This window comes from Pinus tabuliformis, chromosome 6 (assembly GCF_031772625.1).
Source record: "Pinus tabuliformis cultivar Carrire ecotype Pingquan chromosome 6, CPIR1, whole genome shotgun sequence".
In the NCBI taxonomy this organism is placed as follows: domain Eukaryota; kingdom Viridiplantae; phylum Streptophyta; class Pinopsida; order Pinales; family Pinaceae; genus Pinus; species Pinus tabuliformis.
In genome coordinates this window covers 1,788,920,507-1,788,941,501 of record NC_142292.1, presented here as the reverse complement: position 1 = coordinate 1,788,941,501, position 20,995 = coordinate 1,788,920,507, and positions in this window count along the sequence as shown.

Genomic DNA, 20,995 nt, shown 5'->3' with positions numbered 1-20,995 from the left:
CTGTATCCAATGAAAATACATTTCTCCCCTTTGTTGTTCAACTTCCTCCTTAGCTGATCTAGAATGTGTGCATAGGCCACACATCCAAAAATTTTCATGTGGGTGACTCCTTGCCTTCTCCCACTCCATGCTTCTTCCTGTTAGAGTCGGTCTTGTTGCCCTCCATCAGCGATCAAAGCTCTTTGCATTTGCATTAGTAGGTGTCTCATCAGTGTCAATTTTTGCATGCCATAACCCTGATGGAGGAGCTGGTGTCTTTGTCCCCCTATTGGCATTGCTGGATCATGTCATTTCAGTCCTTAGTCACTTTCAAGCTTATCTTGTCTCGTCTTGAGGTCAAATTCCTAGGTCTAGGGTTTTGGTCAAAATGGTTTACAAGGTCATGTCTCTGAAGGTCAAATGGTGCCTAGCAAGCCAGAGGGATGTTTTTCAAAGTGTTTCTTCACAAACTTCTATCTTGTACAGTAAATTTTCACCTTGGATTTAAAAACTCTGTTTTTAAAGCCAAGGTCATTTTTCAAATTTTTGTAAAAAGTGATGAAATTTCAAAAAGCTTCCAAGGACAGTATGAAACCCTCGCTCCCTTGCCAAGATCCCTCAGATGATGTCCCTGCAAAAATTATCAAAGAAAAGCATCAAATCAACCAATTTCAGGATAAAAGGAAACCATGTGGGTTGTGACATGAAATTAATTCAAACAAGGCTATAAAAGCCCTAATCTCCCTCTATCAAGCCTCATTATGCATCCAAGTGATAGAGCAACTGATTGCAAGAGAGTTTGAGTGAAATTTGTGAGCTGAACAGGCGCGCGACCCGTTGAACCAGGCGCGCGACCCGTCAGAGGCGCGCGACCCGTCAGGCGCCCTCCGCCAGTGCAAAATTATAACGGGCGCGACCCGTCAGAGGCGCGCGACCCGTTGGGTGGGGCACGCGACCCGTCAGCGCCCTCTTTGTAAAGCCGCCTGCAAACTCGCCAAGGAGCCACAAATTGCCAAATTTTGCAAGGTAGGCCCTCCATCATGAAAAATTATTGCTTGCTACAGTTCAAGAAGATCATGATTGTATTTTTAAAGGTCTTCATTTGCAAGTAAAAGTCTCCATTGTGCTTTTGGGCTTAAAGTTGTCAAAATTCCAATTCATGTCATCATTCAGCTGAGTGTATCATCATTCAGAGGGTTGTCATCATCATATTAGGTTCCATTGGGTCATGTTACACCTTATTCATGCTTCACTTGTGCCTAGGCAAGGTCATTTCCCTCTCCTAGGGTTTTGAAGGCAATTTCTCTTGGATGGTCAAATCACCGGAAAAACTTGTTTCCTGATGTTCGTACACCTTCCCCTATCCTTAAAGTACCTTATCAAACACTTCCCATCCCTTAGATCCGCCAAATTCCTCATTTTTGCACAAACCCTAGTTTCTAGCTACAACCTGGCAATTTTCTAGGTTGGGCCTGTGTTTTTCCCTTTTGGACCCCTTCCCCTCACTCAATCTCTGAGATTCCACTTTCCCCTGCTTCCTAACATCCCTCCCTACTTCCAAAAATTTCCCCAAGAATTTAGACACCCCCTATTCCCTTCATTTCGCTCCATTTCGACAAAATTCCTTGTTTCACACATCGGGACATGTTGCACTCAAATGATGTTCCAGAGCAATCAAAGATGAATCTTGCAAACCTGAGAGAGGTTTTTTTCCAAAACATGCCAAAGAAGAAAAACCTCCTTCATTTTTTGCATAGGTGTCATGGTTTTAGAGAAATGTCAAAATTACAATCGTAGGATCCAAGGAGGTTGGCCAAGGCACTAAAACGACGGAAAAGGCCCGATCCACTCCAAATTTTGGTCAAAGCCTCTTTGACTGAGCATGGTACTTGATTGGGGACTCCCAGCCCAAATTTCAAGAAATTTGGAGAAACGTTTGTCATTTGTGAATTTTTTGTGCAATTTACAGGTTTTCTCCATTAACGGGTCTCACCCCCCGCGCGACCCTTCATCTCGGCAACTCCATTTTGCAAAAACTCAGCATTTCCAGATTTTTCATGAGAATTTACATATGCTCATCAATGGACTTGAGATTTTATGACGTTTTGGGCCTCCAGAAAGTCAAAAAAGGAGCAAAAAATGACTTTCTGCCACATTTTTGAATTGCAGAAAGCAGTCTTGGGAGATTTGATTTTTGACAGGGCAAATGAACTCGAAATTTAAAACTTCCAGTTGGGTTGGAAAGTAGACTCACAGACCTTTCTAACAAGCCCACTTTTGCTCAATTTGGCCACCTAAAAGTGCCCCAAACATGGCTCCAAAGGCGCGCGACACGTCAGGCAGGGGCGCGCGACTTGTCAGGCAGTTTTGTCCAGAAATGCACTGTACAGCCCAGAAAACGCAGATTTGACTCAATTTGACTTTTTGGGATGAAATGTGATTCTCTTTGATGTAATTAATTTTCTTTTATGACACTTTTACTCTTATGTACCTCTTCTAGAAGATTCATTCATGATAAAGGTGAAAATTAAATGAATGAATTGGTTTCCTAGCTTATAGAGGCAAGTTGTTTTGACTGCCTAGATTTTAGTGCTCAGTTTAGAATTAGTTGAAACAAATCCTAGAAGGATGAGCTCGACCCCTAGAGGCAAGGGAAGAGGTTTTCTTGCCTATATTATGTATTTTCTTAATCATTTTCAGAGGGTTGGAAGGTTGGACTCTTGAGGGAGAAGCTATCATTGTATTATTCACTGTATCTCTGCAATTTTTGGCTAAGGAAGACCAGGGTTTTGCAGTCTTCTTTGGGATTCTTGTGGACTCATGTGTTGATGGTGTGTTTCCCAATGTACTTGTAAGCTTGTTATGTGACTCATTTCCTTTCTTTTACTTCTGCACATTAAACAAATGAAGTGTTAAAGTAAGAATTCATGCCTGCCATGCTCTGCTTTTAAGTTTGTTTAATTTCAATGTTTTCTACTGTCTAAAGAGAATTCAAAGTTATTTTTTGCTCTCTTTAGCTCTTCATCTTTCTTTCCTGACCATCCACTTCAGTTAAAGGCATCAACACTATCTTCTACCTCGCCCCAAGGAACCCCCTGCAGAAACTGTGTCCAATCCCTGCACCCAAAATTTCCCTCTCCTCAATTTGCCACCAAAAACCCCAAAAAACCAAAACCAAACTCTTTGATCAGTTTACTAGCCTAATATCAGTGTTACCTTATTGGTCATCTCATCTATTAAAGATTTTACGAGATAGACCGGAGAGAGCCTTCTCCTGCCCCGTAGAGCTAGCTACGAGGCTAAATGGTTTGATGTTGCCTTGAGGTTTACCTTTCTCAGCCTGAGGTGAAATTTCAAGCGCTAACACTTCCGGCACTTTGTTCATCACTGCTTTTGTAGGATACTTGTTTAAAATATAAACTGCACAGTGTACAGCTTCAGCCCAATAATCATTTGGCAAATGCTTTGCCTTCAACATGCTCCTCGCCATATCCATGATGGTCCTGTTCTTCCTTTCAGCAACTCCATTTTGTTGCGGGTGTACCTAGCTGTAAATTGTTTGTGTATTCCATTTTCTCTACAAAACCATAGGAATTCCTTGGAGATATACTCACCTCCTCTGTCAGTTCTCAAAACTTTGATATGCAGCCCACTTTGATTTTCTACAGGTGCCTTGAAGGTTCGGAATTTTTCAAACACTTCACTTTTGTTCTTTTGGAAATAAACCCAAGTTTTTCTTGTAAAATCATCAATGAATGTTAGAAAATATTGGTTGCCTACTAGTGATGGAGTTTGCATCGGTCCACATAAATCTGAGTGGACAATCTCTAAGGGTGCCTTTGCCCTTATGCTTTTCCCTGATGGAAAACTTTCTCTGTGTTGTTTACCCAATATGCAACCTTCACAAAGGCTGTCTGGTTTCTCTATCAATGGTAATCCTCTTACCATTCCTTTTCTGCTCAACAAGTTAAGACCTCCAAAGTTGAGATGTCCAAATCTCAAATGCCACAACCAATTTTCATCCTTTGGTGCGCTTTGGAAAGCCTCTTGGGTAACTGCTGCAATTACTTCTTTGTTTTTCAAATCTGCCCTTATTCTGAGAGGGAACATCCTATTCCTTGTCATCTTTACTTCAGCAATACATCTTTTGCTAGGTGCTCTATCCATGATGGTGCATACATCATTCTCAAAGAAAACATTGTAACCCTTATGGACAAGTTGTCCAATACTCAAGAGGTTACATCTCATTCCAAGAACATAGTAGACATCTGCTATGGTTTTCTTCTCACCTTTCTTTGTAAATATTTTTACCTCTTCTTTTCCCATAACAGAAATTTTGCTATCAATCCCAAGTGTGACTTCTGATTTCACATTTTTATCTAGGGCAGAAAACAGGGCTAAGTTTCCTGTCATATGGTTGCTGCAACCTGAGTCTAAAAACCATATGTCTTCACTGTTTGTTTCAGCCATGTTACAAGCTAACAACACATTATCTTGACTGATGTTTTCTCTAGTGACATTTGCATTTGGTTTATTACTCATATCGTGCTGCTTCTTCCTACATTCATTTGCATAATGCCCATATTTTTTACAGTAATAACATTGGACATTGGATTTTTAATACCTTTGTCCTTGAGCATGATGTTGTCCTCTTTGTTGGCCACTGCCTTGGCCTTGGTTCTGATTTGGATTGCTACCCCTTCCTTGAGCATTTGCTGGATTGTTTCTTCCACCTCTGTTTTGGCTTCTTCCTCTTCCTCTCTTGTTTCCTCTGCCTTGACCTCTTCCTCTTCCAAAAGACATCTAGGTCTTGAAGGCTTGCTCTAGAGATGAGTTTTCATTTCTACTCAACCTCTGCTCATGTGTTATCAGTGATGCATGTAGCTCATCCACTGAAAAGTTTGAGAGATCCTTTGTCTCTTCTATGGTGGTGACAATCACATCAAACTTTGAGGGTAGGACCCTCAATATTTTCTCCACAATCCTCCTTTCTTCAAGAGTTTCTCCACGAGTCCGTATCTGTGTGACTAGACCAATCACATGTGTGAAGAATGAGTCAATATTGTCTGACTCCTTCATGCACAGGTTCTCAAAATCTTTCCTCAGCAACTGTGGTTTTGTTTTCTTCACTTTCTCCGTGCCTTGATAGGCTGTCTTGAGGGTTTGCCATGCTTCTTTGGATGTCTTAGGTGCTGCTATCCTTGGAAACACACTTTGGTCCACTGCTTGATACAAAAACACACGGGCTTTTGAATCCTTCTTCCTATTACTCTTCAATAGATCCTTCTCTGCCTATGTCAAACTGTTAAACTCTTCTTCATCTGTTGGTTCTTCAAAACCATCCTCAACCAGTTCCCATAGATCTTGTGAGACAAACAGGGCTCTCATGGTTATAGCCCAGTAGTCATAGTTTTTCCCATTAAACAGTAGGAGTTGAGTATTAAACATGCCCATGCTAATGCTTGTGCTATCCATTCCTTGCATTCTCAGCTATGCTTCTAAATCCTTGACTGTATATTAAAAAAAACTGACTGTTTCTTCAGCAGTAACACAAAAACTGTTCTGAGAAATACCTGGATCCTTTTGCCTGAGACTTCACTTTGCTGGAGAGGATTTACTGCTACAACAAAAGGACCTTCCTTTAGCTTCTTTGACACCTTCAAAGAGCCTGGATCAGCTCCGGTACTATGTTGGAAATTTCTGGTAATTTCAAACAAATATTGAACAGAGGAAATGCTTTGTTTCTGCCACAAGATCTTTTGCACAGGGAAGCCCCAAAAAAAAATTTCTGAGCAAGGCAGAGTTTCTCAGCAAAAACAAAATTGTATTAATTTATAAACTGCTTAATACAATTTTCTTCCTCTCTCTCAGAGGGATTCACCAAAACTAAATACTTTGTCTTTTTTACAAATGATTTTTAAACTGTTGTGTAAAATCTTCATTCACATTTACTGCTGTAAAAAGGGCTTTTACATTTACTGCTGTAAGAATAAAAATTCCTTACTTGGGTTTACTGCTATAAAAATATTTTCTACTCTTTTCATTCACGGCCAATATTTTTCACTCTAAAAAAAAACTTCTTCTTCTTGTGCTGCTGGGCATATTACATTTTACATTTCATATATTGAAATTACAAAAAAAACATTTACTGCACCTCACATACATTAGCACTGTTGTGCATTCCACTTTGCATTACATATTCTTTGAACAATCCTCGTTGTTTTCACTGTTGTGTGAATCCCCTGTTTTTCATTCGCTGCCGCGAGCCCTCTTTTCTTCTTCCCGTGTGCTTTTTCCCAAAAAAAAAATGAAGTCAACACACACCAAAACATATATATCGTGTATGATAAATATGCAACCAAATAATAAATAAAAAGTACTTACCCATACCTCCGTAAGCAATAAAAACATTAAAATTTAAAGTTTCTACCTAAAACTATGACTATGCATTAAATGCATTAAATAAAAGCCGGCGGTAAAAGTAAAAATAACATTCTAGTAGGTTGGAGCGAATCCATATGCGTTGACCTGATCGGACGATTTTCACACACCTAAATCACACAAACCAAACTATTTTTAACGTTCGGGAGAAGGGCAGTAATGGGTTCGTACAGCAGACGCATGGCAGCAGCGGATTGTGTCGGAGGCCTCCAGGGAAAAACAACCTTTGCCAAAAGGCGGTGCGATAAAGATAGGTGGTTTTCGGAAGTGGTTTTGTTGGAGTTAATGCGGGTTGTACGACAGGTGAAATTAATTTTCAACACACCATTGCTTCTAAATTTGTTGGTATTACTTGAGGGACCTCACCAGATATATCAATCACTTGCATATTCCGGCCATGTTGCTACAGACATATTCTATCATCGCCGCAGAGCGTAGCGAACTGTAACATAGTTTCATGGTTGAGATGGAGGATACCTTCCTGACACAGTTCTCCATCCCGTTTCGAATAAATTTTGAATGATACATCGCCCGTATTTCTTGGGAATCCTCCATCGAAATATATTGCTACGTACATATTTCCACGACTTTGAAAAAACCATTCTATTTTCCTTTCAACTTGTATACCTCCTTCAAATGGTATACCTCTTTCGAGTGATATGGTGGATATCTGATGGTGGGTATCTACTCTTCACCCTGCTATGTATTGATGTGGATGCCTGAGCGTTAATGTAGATGTAAACAATAAAGTATATTTCTTTCTTTCACTCTCAATCACTTTTTATTTCATATGTTCCTACAAGTTATAACAAAGTTGTTTTATTCTTTGCTCATCGAAGGTAGAGAGATTTTCATCTTACATTCATACTTTACCAAATGAATCCGGGTAATATAATATAACTAGACATATGGATATATGTTGTTATTATTATTGTTAATTGAGTCGACATTACTTTTCTACTATTTTTCTAGAGATAGAATTTCTATTGTTATAATTTATTTATAATTAATTATTAGGTAAATGCCAGATATTAAACCTCTATGGAATATGGCATGATATCCACAGCTGTATTCACAAATAAATATTTTGGATTTGTCTCCAAGTTAATTATGGTCTTTTAATTAATTGAGCCCACAGCCTCATTCTACACCTGAGTATGATCTGTAAGTCTGTCGACCCTCATCAAAGGTGAAATTTTGCTCATGTCGGCTAAAATAAAAATTTTGAAAATCTCAAAACTAAGAAATATTAAATAACTATACAAAACATTTAAATAATGTTTGCTCATAAAAAAAATTGTAGGTGAAGAAATTGGATCGTGATGGGCTCATGATATATCTTTATTTGAAATAGATCTATGCTGGTTTATTTCAAATTGATTAATTAAAGAAAATGACATATAACATATTGTAACAAAAGCTATTTACAAGTTCAACATGTCTATGGTAAGCTGGAGTGAATGTTCAACGTTAAAAATTTTCTCCATGATTTTTTAAAATGCATATATGTTTAACTCCTGTATTAATTTATTATTCAATAATAATTTAAAATAAATATATAGCTTAGTTAGTTTTTATAATTTTGTTTAATAAATTTAGTTATATATATATATTTGTTCATGAGACAAGTATTATGCTCACACCTTTCTTTTTCTAACTCCTATCCATTATCCAACCAATAAATAATTACTATTTGATCTTTGTGTTAGATGTAATAGTCCTTGGCTTGCCTACATTTACCATAGAATTTAACCCGCATTATATGGTTGTTGACTTTATGCATTGCTCACTAGAAAATTATTGTATAAATAATATTTCTTAGTTCCTACAGTTAATTTCCTCTGATTCATGGGCTTGTTAGTCAACCTTCTCACTTAAGAAAGACTATACGTATGATTCGCAAATATTTAACAATGGTGGTCCAATACTGGTGCCGCCCGAGTATGAAGAAACGTCGCCACGGAAACATGACTTTCACCTAAGAATCATGATGCAAAAGAGATCACCATGGAGTGTGCCGAATCTAGCTTTTGACATAGGAGTTAGAGAGGCCAAGAGTTGTTCGTATAACCTATCCCAATAATAAAACTAGAATCATTAGATCCATTTAAGCAAAAAAAAGAACCAAATGTTAGACAAAAATTGTATGAGAAATGAATCAGGGAAATCCCTTAATCTATCACCAAAAAACCTATTTACGTATTACCTAAGAGACTATGGTGCTGAGGGTAAACATACAAAGAGTTCAGCGATTCGATATTGACCATCTTCCAAATTTCTACACAATTGAAGGAATCTTGTAAGTAGATGAAGCTTTGATAAAAAAACATAGCAATTCGGTCGAATAAGGGACAAGATAAAGTGCGAAGATATAAAGATAAATTAACTTTATCATAGTGAAGACCATTACTAGAAATGATCAAGAAGATTCCATTGGAATATGTAACCCTTGCATTGTTGAATAAAGGACTAGGCTACCAATGACTAGCGAAAATACAGTGCCATAGGTAGTGAAAATTAATGAACTAGAATATGAATTAGAAACAAAGTGTCGTAAGAAAATTGATGGACACTTTTTGAAGACACCTCATAAGGTGCATGTCACGAAAATACCCTGAACATCTATGTACAAGAAGGTAAAGAAAAATGTCGAGTTAGAGGGAGGTGAAATTTTCATTGCCTCCATCGCCTCTGTATGTCATCGAGAGGCTCTGTATCTAGGGGCGATCCCGGAAAAGAGTTATAGGGATAGTATACATGGAAGGAATCATGGAAAAGTGGCACAATGATCACAAGTTCATTGTATTGAAGGGTCAGGGTTAAGCAAGTATCGCAACCTTGATTATCTAGAGCGCATTGCCACTGTTGGAAATGACAAGTGATCACATGCTCTCACGTGAAGAATGCAAGTGTGGCAACAGTAGAATGGACCTTCAAAGTTCAAGATGGAGAGCATCAATAGCACCAAAGGAAATGCACAAATATTGTAATATCACCTCTCTCGTAAGTCTAGGATGCCTGAAGCTTTATTGAAAGGCCAAACAATAATTAATAACATTACCCTCTACAAGGGGCACCCAACACCTAAATAGGTGCAATTTAAAAGTAATTTAATGCCACACGATCCTACTAGTCGAAAGTTACACCAAACTCGAGAAAGCTTAATGGAGATTAGGAATTGATTTAGATATCATAAATACATGAATTAATGCCTCAGTACCGTGATTTTAGCACAGTGTGGAAAGTACATGGATAATTCAAAAGAGTAACATACTTTATAAATGCTTATGTATTTTTACATTAGAGAAATAAACTACCAACTGTCAACATCAAGCCACAAAATTTTATAGTAAGATGAACATCCAAAGATAGTTTAAATGTGAGCAATGATAGGTAAGGGCATATTCTTACTAATTTGTACAAATAGTGTGACATAGATGTAAAGTTCAATAAATTTACAATAGAGTTCGATAGAGAGCCTTGCTTATACCCTTATTCTATAGCTTTACCCAAATGATAATCTAAGATATACCATACTTACACCAAAGGTAAGTATTGAATAAAAATACGTGTATTAGTATGGTATAAACTGGAAAAGTAGAAATCATGCACTAGTTTGGCCGCAAAGACAACATATGAGTTGGTGAAGTGGTATAAGAATTGCGCCTTCGTAGAATTCAGGCATTGATTGGAATGGTAGTGCATCGTAAAGTCCATAAAGATAATACATCATAAGGTATTATATAGCTATTAAGAAGTGCGTTTAAGTCAGAACTCAACAAATGGAATAATTATGACATTGCAAGCATTACTAGCATATAAACTTTAGCTACTTAAATGGGTGATTCCCCTACACTTATTCATTGTTCATATGGGACCTAAAACTAAAGGAATATTATAAGGGGGCAGCGGGGGGGGCAAGGTCATGTTAATTCTCTAGGAACAAAATAAAAAAAATATTCTTTTATTATATCAATAGAGATGTCACATTCTCTTTAGCATGTTTTGTATCCATTCAAAAGCCTTAGAATAATTTATTGTTAAAAGTCCTGAGAAGAATTAAAAATCAATTTGAAAAAAGGGGCCAAATTATTTGTTGAGGATGTAAATATTGCTTCAAACCCAAATTATTTTGTAAGGCCAGGGGAAAATAAATAACAAAAGGAGTCAAATAATCTTGGGAGGAAGAAATTATGACCCAATATTTATTTGTGAAGGTCGTGGGTGTTCAATGTTATAAATTTAACCTTCACGAGATTAAAATTGTCCATTTTTTCGTTTGTGGATACCATCGTATATTGCGAGCTGAGAGGAAGAAATACAATCAGTCTCAGGTTGAGCTTATCTCTTTATTTTTTTGGTGCATGCTCTTATCTATTATTGAGGCTGAGTATCCATCTATATTTCAGACCTAGAGATTGAATCCAATTATTCTCTGGAAGATTGATTACTCCTTTATGAAGTCACTGTGTGTTGTTAGGTACTCTTTGAAGTGAGACTAAGCTAACTTGCATCAAACTAATTCCATTCATCCTATGGTTACCGTGTAATTCGTTCTAGTAATTGAAGTATGAGTTCCAAATGAGAATCAAATAATTCGGTTAATTGTGCATCCACACCTTGAGTTAAGCTTATCATTATGGCATTGTTGTAGTTGGGACAGAGGTAGAAATATGGAGCAATAATAGGTTGAACCCAATAGGATTTTAATTGTAGAAGTGTAAGAAAAATTAGAATTCTATTGAAGTAACATTGGTGTACGAGGGTCGAACTTTATCTCTGTCCTAAAGGAAGATGAATTCTATGTGGGATCTAGAGGGTATAGAAGTCAAAATTTATGTGCCAAAAAGGAGTTGAAATTGTCATTCAGGGTGGATGTGGGTAGAGTAGTTTATTTCTTGAACCAATATAAATAAATCAGATCAAACTTCAATCACCATCTAGAGATAAAATATTTCCTAGAATGTTCGCTAATTCTTACAACTTGAGTTTGTAATTTTCTCTGCTATTTTCTCAACTAGGAGAGTGGGGTATTAAGAAACGTTTTCATATCGAAGTGATAGTGAATAAGTAGGCCAAATCATTCCATTATATATTTGGTGTTGAGGTTATCTAAAAACTAAATGTGAATGTATTCCAAAGGTAAAAGAGAGGATTATGCTAACAAGTGTTTGACAAAACCTTCGACTTAGTTTTCCTTCATTCTTAGTTGATCATGAATTTTGTTTGCCAAAGAATGAATCAATGTCAACTTAAGATTTTCAATTTATGTAGTAAAATGAAAGGCTTGTCACTCTTGGCATATTTATTAATCCATTTGTCACACATCTCGAGCTTGATGTTATGTCTCTATTCCAATTTCCACTACTATTATGTTTTTCTTAAATATCATATTGTGTTTGTGAATCATATCATGAACTAGTTGAAATTTCGGTTTCTGTGCTATCATATGTTTTAAAGAATGCACATACAACAGACCGTGCACCCACTTATTATGTGAAATGAAACTCAATGTAATAGTTTAATTCCTTTTTGAACATTTTGAAGATATATAAAGAACACCTTATTATTACCATAACATATCCTCTACAATCATTATGAAGATTCGCGTAGAGAAAGTATGTATTTATGGGGAAAATATAAACTATATGTGGTCGAAGTGTTTGGCACAAATAGATATTTATACAGAGTTGCCGAGGTAAAGTTTCTTACAGTAGGGCGTATAGAGCCTCTCTTCTATACAATGTTTCCTATAGGAATATGATACTATTATAAATGGTCTGTTCATAGGAATGATTTACATTTGCTCCTTCAAATCAACTTTAGCGGTGTTCACTTGTTGCTTCTTTGTAAAACGGTCCATATCTTGTATCCTAGTGTTGGTTAATGCATAAGAAGAGGTATGTGATATTTTTTTTATCAAGTCTTGAATGAGTTAGAGTTTTGAGTTTTCATGATTATCCCTAATCATTGCATTGTTATGTTGTAAGTAGGGAGAGTGATAGTAAAAACAAATTGATGTAAAACATGGATGAAACATTCATCAACTCCCTTATTAAAATAACAACAAAAATTAATAGATCACTTTGCAAGGGAATACTTTCTATGCTAAAACAAGAGCAACCTTAAGAAGAGCATGATTTGGGACTGAAAATTGTTTCACTTGCAACAAATTTTCAATACATGGCTGTTACAGTAAAATCCATTTTAAACTTAGAAAATAATTCTTCACTCCTCTCTAAGGTGGATCAATTAGATTGGAAGAGTTAGATTTGGGATTTAAAACTAGTCATGATTTCCTTAGCACAACACAAGTATTTGAAGAACCCTTGTATAGGAGTCAAACTTATAGTTTCCTCATGTCTCAGTAGTGTCATGATGTTGACTTTATATATACCCCTTTATAGTGACTAGATTATGAGGAGAGCCTTCATATTGATAATGGAGACCTTTTAGGATTTCGATAACATTGAGGTCCCTACCTTTTAGAAGAAGTTAGATATTCTAGATGTCACTTCCTTAGTCAGACCTTATGAGTTCATGTTTGAGTGTGAGTGCGATGACTTGATGCTAGAGATGTTCCAACGCTTATTCAATATTAGGAAACATCATTATAACATAGTCATAACACACATGCAATCCCTTTTGTCTTCATGTATGGGAGGCCATGACACCATTTCGAGGAAGTTGAAATCTAGATTGTTGGCCATTTAGAGGAGAGACAAATTGGTCTCACATTTTTCTTATGAATTAGATTAAAGGTTGTTTAAGAAAAAACATTGGTCTATTCATGCGATACTTTACCCAAGAGGATTTACAAGGGATTAGTGGTGACCACCCACACAAAAAGAATGATTTGAGGAGGAAGGGTATTTACTTAATTTACAAGGAATCTTGGGGACCTAAACCACTAAATATTGAGCAATTCAAAGGAGATGGGAGAGTTGGAGTAGGAGGAAGTTCCTTCTAACTTACAATACGGGGATTCTTCTTTGTATGAGTCCATAGGTTCATATGAGGATGCCTTTGAGGAGCATCAGAAGTTATGAGGAGTTCTTGATAGCAAGTTGGATATATATTGCAGTGTGTATGGTGAGTAGCTAGCGGACCCTATGGGAGACATTCAAGTGAATGAGTCACTAGTGAGGATTCAACGTCAATAGAAAATGGTGGGGCATGAGTCATACTAGGAGGATGATATGCACAATATGAATTATTGGGCATTTTTGGAGAGCCATTTTGTGACCCATGATGAGCTGATGCTGAGGGAGGATGAGCAACAGTCCATTAGCTCAACCATTGCCAAGAAGCATATAGTTGTATAGATAACTAGTGGGGTGGTAGTATTTGCAGACACTTGTCATCATGAGGTGTTAGAGCGTGACATCATAGTTCCATAGAAGGTTAGTAGATCAAAGGAGCTTGGAGTTTCCAGTCAGATGAGGGAGGATATTTTTGAGATGTTGATGCATCTATATTTGGGCCTACCTTATCATGAGGTGCAAGTGGACACACTGGAAGTTGACAAAGTTTAAGTACTTTAAGGGAGCAGCTCCCTCTAGGGGTACATAGACAGGGCTTGCAACACAAATTTCCCACTTAGGCCCATTATAGGAAGAGGGGCAGGATTTCTTAGACAAATCCAACTAAGGCACCAAAAATAGTAGCATGATTTGAGCTTGAACCAATGAAAACATAATATTCGTGTTCCATATATAGGTGTTCATGCATTCGATTCTTCTCACGGGAAATATTGGTGGAATATCATGAGTTGGTATCATATTGATGGTGCATCAATTTTAGAGAAGAGCATAGTACTTCAGGAGCCCTTATATGTTTGGGATACTACATGATCCAGTTGGCAACAGGGTGTAGGTTTTCCACTCATCAAAATTTGAGCACAACATCAACATAATAGGATTGAACTTAGTTTATGCCAAGGTTGGATTTGAGAGAGGTGATGAGTTGGTATTCGTTTGGTGGAGCAATGTTTATGAACAGAGAAAGGGAAAACATAGAGCCATGGGGTGTGGGCAATGGTGATTGGTCATGGGTGTTTTTGGATCTAGGGGGATCCATTCATGTTTGGTTAGCATGGAAAAATAACCTCCATACTTCTTCTCTCGATCTTTATTTCCTCGCAATATGGCTACCTTAATTCCTTAGGCATGATCCCTACAACCCAGTCATCTTTTGCTCAACGATTATTCCCCAGATTCGTCTTTCCATTCCAGCACTCATAATATTTTTCCTTATGTGTTTTTCGTAAATCGTCATGATACTCCTCTTGTTGCTAATTCTGTTTCTCATTGAATCTGAAGGTTCTCTTCCTCCACCGGTTCCAACCATTTAACTCACCTAGGTGATGGGTTCAAACTAATTCTGCAACAATTAAGAATTCCAAATCTTTTGTTTCCCCTCTAATGCTTTTTTTCTACCAAGGTTTTTAAATGTTTGTTTACTAGCGGATTTGTCTAAGCCTTGTCATCCTCTTGCTGCTAGGTTTTCTCTGTAGCACGAGAGATGTAAATTATCCTACCAATGTACGGTGCAAAATTACTCTACAAACCTCCTTATGCTCTGTTATTATTTTTTTTAAAGAGACAACTCGATCACATTACCCTACCATTTTTTCTTTTGTATTTTCTAAATGGGGTCCTTACTACCAGGACCATACAAACCCCTTGTAGTTCATCTAAGTTCTTGGAGAAAATGTCTATTGTTTCTTACAGTAGTGATTCTCTGTTCTAATTTATGAGTGAATTACTTCCAGCGATGGCTCTATTTATTGTTAAATCACAGGACTGCTATGTTTTATAGCTTTACACACACAGATTTATTTTCTTTAATAATTAATTTGGTACAATCATTTTTTCGTTCAAATGTACAATTTTAATTTTCCTTTTGGGTTCAAATGTACAATTTTAATTTTAATTTTCCTTTTGGGTTTAATGCAAATATGGTCGTGGAAAATAGAGTCCCCTGACTCTGTTGGCCTTCCGAATTACTGCTTAGTTTAGTAGACACCGACATAAGGTCTTGAGGAGCCCTCTATTGATACCTTGGGAGGAGGTCATAATGTGTGGGGACCAGATTCAATTTGATTAAACACCATTGAAGCTCTTGTTCCAACATTGTTGTTCCTTCACATGTTATCTACATGTCTGAATTTCCAATTTTTTTCAAACTATTGACTGTTCACAATGAAATGTATGCTATTTACTTATTATTATTTTATGTGTTCACTTGGGTTATTATCATCTTGCATTGCTCCTTCTCAGGTATTTTAATGAAAAAAAGCTTACTATTTATAATCTATATTTCTAAGTTTATTTTAAAAGAACGTACATATTTTTGTGACACCATTACAGAAATGGGTACTTCTATATATTCCTAACAAGAAATATGCACAACTATTTCTTTTTATTTCTTCTGTTTTCAGTTAGAAGCATCAGTCTATAATACAAAAACACAATAATGCAGTAAGGAAAATTATGGTAACGTAAGTGCATCAACTATACCAACCAGAACTGGAAGTCTCTCGTCCCAACCTTCAGATCGACAATGACGTCCGAGTGTCCCCCAATATTTCACTCTTCCAAAAGTATAGATTCAACTCTCAATTCATCTAATCGCCAAACCTCAAGAGCCCCAGTCCAGTTGAGAGACCCAACTTGTGAGGATGTATTGAGGATTCCACTAGCCCAATTCCAGTTTGGGAATATCCTCGTAACAACGGTACATTGTTCACATGCATAGTGTCACTGGGCCAAGTCCAGCTTGGGAATATCCTCATAACAACAATACATTGTTCACATGCATAAAATCCTATGTCTGTATACCATTTCCCTCTTCCCTCATTCGTCTGACTCCCTCTCTCCTTTTTCCCTTGCCAAAATAAAGAGAAGAACTTCCTCTGATCTGAGAACGACCCTCAGTCGTAATCTTGGCCAGACATTATCACATAACAATGCTGCTAATATTGATCGTACAATAATCAAACAAATTCACTACATCGTCTCTGAAACTTGTCAGAGACGGGCAGACGGATCGGATGGCCTTCAAATGTGGTCAAAATGTCACCACGCATATTACATAGGTGAAGGCTTCGACTTCTGGTGTAGCAAAAGAAATGGTTGAATTTAGGTGGATATAACTAAGGTTCCACCACTGCTTCTAAATTTGTTTGTATTACTTGAGGGACCTCACCAGATATATCAATTACTTTATTCTATCATTGCTCGTATTTCTTGGGAATCCTCCATCAAAATATATCACTAAATACATATTTCCACTACTTTGAAAAAACCATTCTATTTTCCTTTCAACTGGTATACCTCTTTCAAATGGTATACCTCTTTCGAGGGATATGTTGGATATCTGATTGTATTCTTTCAAATCAAAAACTTTGGAATTTGGAATATCGAAATCCCGCCTCTACAATTTGGAATATCGAAATCCCAAGTAACCGGCATAAATATCTCTGTATTCCTTTGTTCGTCCTGCTTTTATAGATGCTGCTTCCATGTTTAAAATGTTGAGGTAGGGCAAAGATTGATGATAACCAACAATTATGAGTGAATTATTTCGTTCCTCTACTATCAATTACTTTCTATTTCAGGAGTTCACTCAAGCTATGCCGAAGTTGTATTCTTTCATCGTCAAAGGCATAGAGATTTTCATCCTAGATACATACTTCACTGAATGAATCCAGTTCATATAAGTACATACACGGAGATATATAATTATTATTGTTTTTTAATTTAGTGGACTTTACTTTTTTATTACTTGTTTTTAGATAGATTCTTTATAATTTTAATTTAGCTATAATGAATTATTAAGTAGATTTGACCTCTATAGAATATGGTATGATATTCGCATCTTAAATTTAATATATATATATATATATATATATATATATATATATAATTTAAAATAAAAATAGATATGTTAAATTTATATACATATAAATATTATTAAAAATTAATGTGAATTCATTGTAGCTTTAGATTAATTAATTTCATATAAGAATCAAATACCTATAATTATAAAGCTTTTTCTAGTTTTGCATAAAAGTTTTCATCCTCAAAAATTTAATCTCTCAATATTTATTTAATAAATTTCAAATTAAAATAAAGCTAAATAAATTTAACTATATAATAAAAATAATATACCAAATATTAAACATAACAAAGCACATTCATATGACCCAGACATTTCCTTAAAAATTCAAAACTCTTCTGTCCCAATGGCTTGGTTAGAATGTCTGCAAGAGCTGAGTTGAAGAGGATGGAAGGAGGCCGAGCGATGGGTCTGGTTAGGGTTTGGCGTTGGCAGCGCGGGTATCGGGAGGAACCACACACAGGCCGCAGATAAGGACAGAACAGAGCTCCAGGTTTCAGTCGCAGATACCCTCAGTTTCTTTTTGGATTGCGGGCTCGGTGTCGTGGAATAGGGCATCGTTGGTCAACCTTGCTGCCATTGCTGTCGTTTTTTCCTTTTGTTTTACCCTAACCATGGTTAATCCAGAAGAACTGGTGGACTTAGACCCGGCTCTGGAAGACATCTTATCTATGTGGGGTAAGGACACATCCGCTAAAAACGTGGAACAGTTTTTTGGGGTTAAAAAACTTAATGGAACGGATTACCCTCCACTGGTGGATTTTCCCCCATTTTTACATCATGGTGGGCCAGATGTTGCTGTGGATGTTTCGGCTCCTAATCAGGGGGTCTCTGGCAGAAATAAGGAGGGAGATGCGGCGGAAGGTCTGATAACTGGTGCTACACCTTCGGCGGATAAGGTGGCTGCGCCTCATAGTGATATAGCTCGGCCGGATTCTCCTGAGGAGTGTGGGGGTTCTGAAGAAGTCCTGAGAAAGAAGGGAGAGCAGAGGAAGTCTCAAAAATCGATAGGGTCACAAGAACTGGAGGGAAACCTTGTATTAGGTATGGAAGTATCAATTGATGAAACCCTTACGGTTGCAGACTGCACTATTGTTGGCCGGGCAAGAGGAAAGAAGTTCTCTCCAGAGGATCTTCAGTTATGGGGAGAAGATCGCTTCATTAAGGATAACCCCTTACGTTTTGAGGCACAATGCCTTGTAAAAGGCTGGTTTATGTTCAGATTTGAAGAAAAGGAAGCGGCCGACTGGGTCCTGGAGAAAAATTGGTACATTGGGAACATTCCAGTGCTGATGAAACGCTGGACCCCTCTCTTTGATGCTATTAAGGAAAATACTGAAGTCTTCCCAGTTTGGATTCGGGCGCCGGGCCTTCCTTTTTTTCTATGGACAGAGGCCGTTTTCAAATCCATTGGGAACAGACTGGGAACTTACTTGGAGGCGGATATGTCCTTCAGGGAGACAAAGATCAGGGCAACGGCGCGCATCTTGGCAAATGTTGATTTGAGTAAGGGTTTGGCGCAAACGATAACTCTTCAGTATAAGGATTATATCTATGAACAAATTCTGGATTACGAACGCTTGCCATTCCGTTGTCATATATGTCATGTTCATGGCCACCTTGCCAAGGAGTGCCCACTGCACAGAAGACAGAGGCGATTCAGAAGGACAAATGGTCAGAGAACAACCAGAAATTCCCATGCAAAGACTTTTCAGGAAAAGAATGGCTCGCCGCCTCTGTCCGAGATCGGTTTGGATTCCGGCGGACCACGAGACGGGGATTTCTCTGTGGGGGTACAGAAATCCGAGGGAGCACACGCTGAGGACCCCCATCCAGCTGCTGAAGGGAAGGAAGACGACCGGAGCATTTCGCCTGAACCTATTTCACCTCGCGAGGCGGAAACGGATAAGTGCTCGAATCCTCCTAACTTGTCTCCTCGAAATCATATTAACTCAGATGTTTCCATGCATGATATTCAATCAGTTTCTGTAGCACATCCTGTAAAACAATCTGTGGAAGGGATACCACCAGTGCTTGCCCCTGATATAGAACCTCTTTCTGCGGATACGGGCTCTCTCAACTTAAAATGTGATAAAAATTGGCCTCCTCTCACCCCCCCGCCTCAATGTGCTCCTTGTCCCTATAACCTCAGATCTATGGGGTCAAAGCCCGAGCAGGATGGGGCTCTTGGTGGCCTTGGTCAGATGCCTTCTACTGGATTGATCAAGGGCAAGCGGGGTAGAAAATCAGACATTTCAAAAGCTAAGATAAAAGCTAAAATCGATGTGGCGGATGGGAAGCAATTCTCTATTCCTGGGGTACTTAGAGCAGTGCAGACCCCTGAACATGTTAAAAAATGATCTTTTCTTCATGGAATTGCAGGGGCTTAGCCAGCAAGCCCAAGAAACTGGCTTTAAGGGAATGGCTTCAAACCTCAAAAACAGACATCCTTTTCCTACAAGAAACCTTGGGGAAAGGACAAGAGGTGGAATTGGTGCTGAAAACATTGCTGCCAGGATGGTCCTTCTTTGCTATTGATTCCTCAGGCCATTCGGGGGGCCTAGCCATAGGCTATAGAGAAGGAAAAATAAAATGTTTAAACATGTGGGGATTGAAGAATGTTATGGGAATGGAAGTAGTTTGCCCAGATTTTCCTACTTCCTTTCAGGTTGTAAATATTTATGGCCCATGTCAAGGGAGGGAACATTTCTGGACAGATTTGTTGTCAAAATCTTTGATGAACGAGCCCTTGATGGTTGTGGGTGGGGACCTTAATTTTTCTTTGGGCAGAGCAGAGGCATGGGGTCCCTCAGCTAGGGAGGATCCCCTGTCGGACTTCTTCTTCCAAGCCCTTACAGATAATAAACTCATCGATCCAATCCCGATAAATTTAAAGCCTACTTGGAGAAACAGACGAGCCGGGGAGGACAGGATTGCAAAAAGGCTAGATCGGTTTCTGATTTCTGAAGGCTTTATTACAAGAGTGCCTCTTTTTCGGCAATGGATTGACGAGATCGGGAATTCTGATCATTTCCCGATTTTTTTGGATCTCTCTTTCCCCCCCCCAAAGCCTCCTGCACCTTACAAATTTAATTCCTCATGGCTGCAAGAATCATCTTTCATCAATCTTTTTAAATCCACATGGATCCATCCTGACAGAATTACAAATGACTGTAAGAGTTTCTTATTTATGGAAAATCTGAAGAGATTAAAGAAAGCAACCATCTCTTGGGCAAAAGAAAGACAAAAAAAGCAAAATGAAGATCTGTTAAAAATCAGGGAGGAATTGAAGTCATTGGAAAGCATTGATGTAGATGGATACTCCACGCAGGACTCTAAGGACCGAATCCTCTCTCTGGAAAAAGCCCAAAATCAGATCCTTCTAGCAAAGGAAGAGGAATGGAGACTGAAGAGCAGAGCAATATGGCTAAAATCAGGAGATGAAAATACAAGTTTTTTCCATAACTATGCAAAAGGGAGGAAATCTGCTAACACAATTTGGAGCCTTAAAGATGAGGAAGGTAGGGTGGTAAAAACTTTCTCAGAACTTTCGGGATTGGGTCAGAGGCACTTCCAAAAAACCTTTTCTGATTCAGGAGAGGCTACAATAGCTGAGGTTATGAGGACAGCTCAATGTTTTCCTAGTTTCCTGGAGGAGGATGAAGCAGCTGAG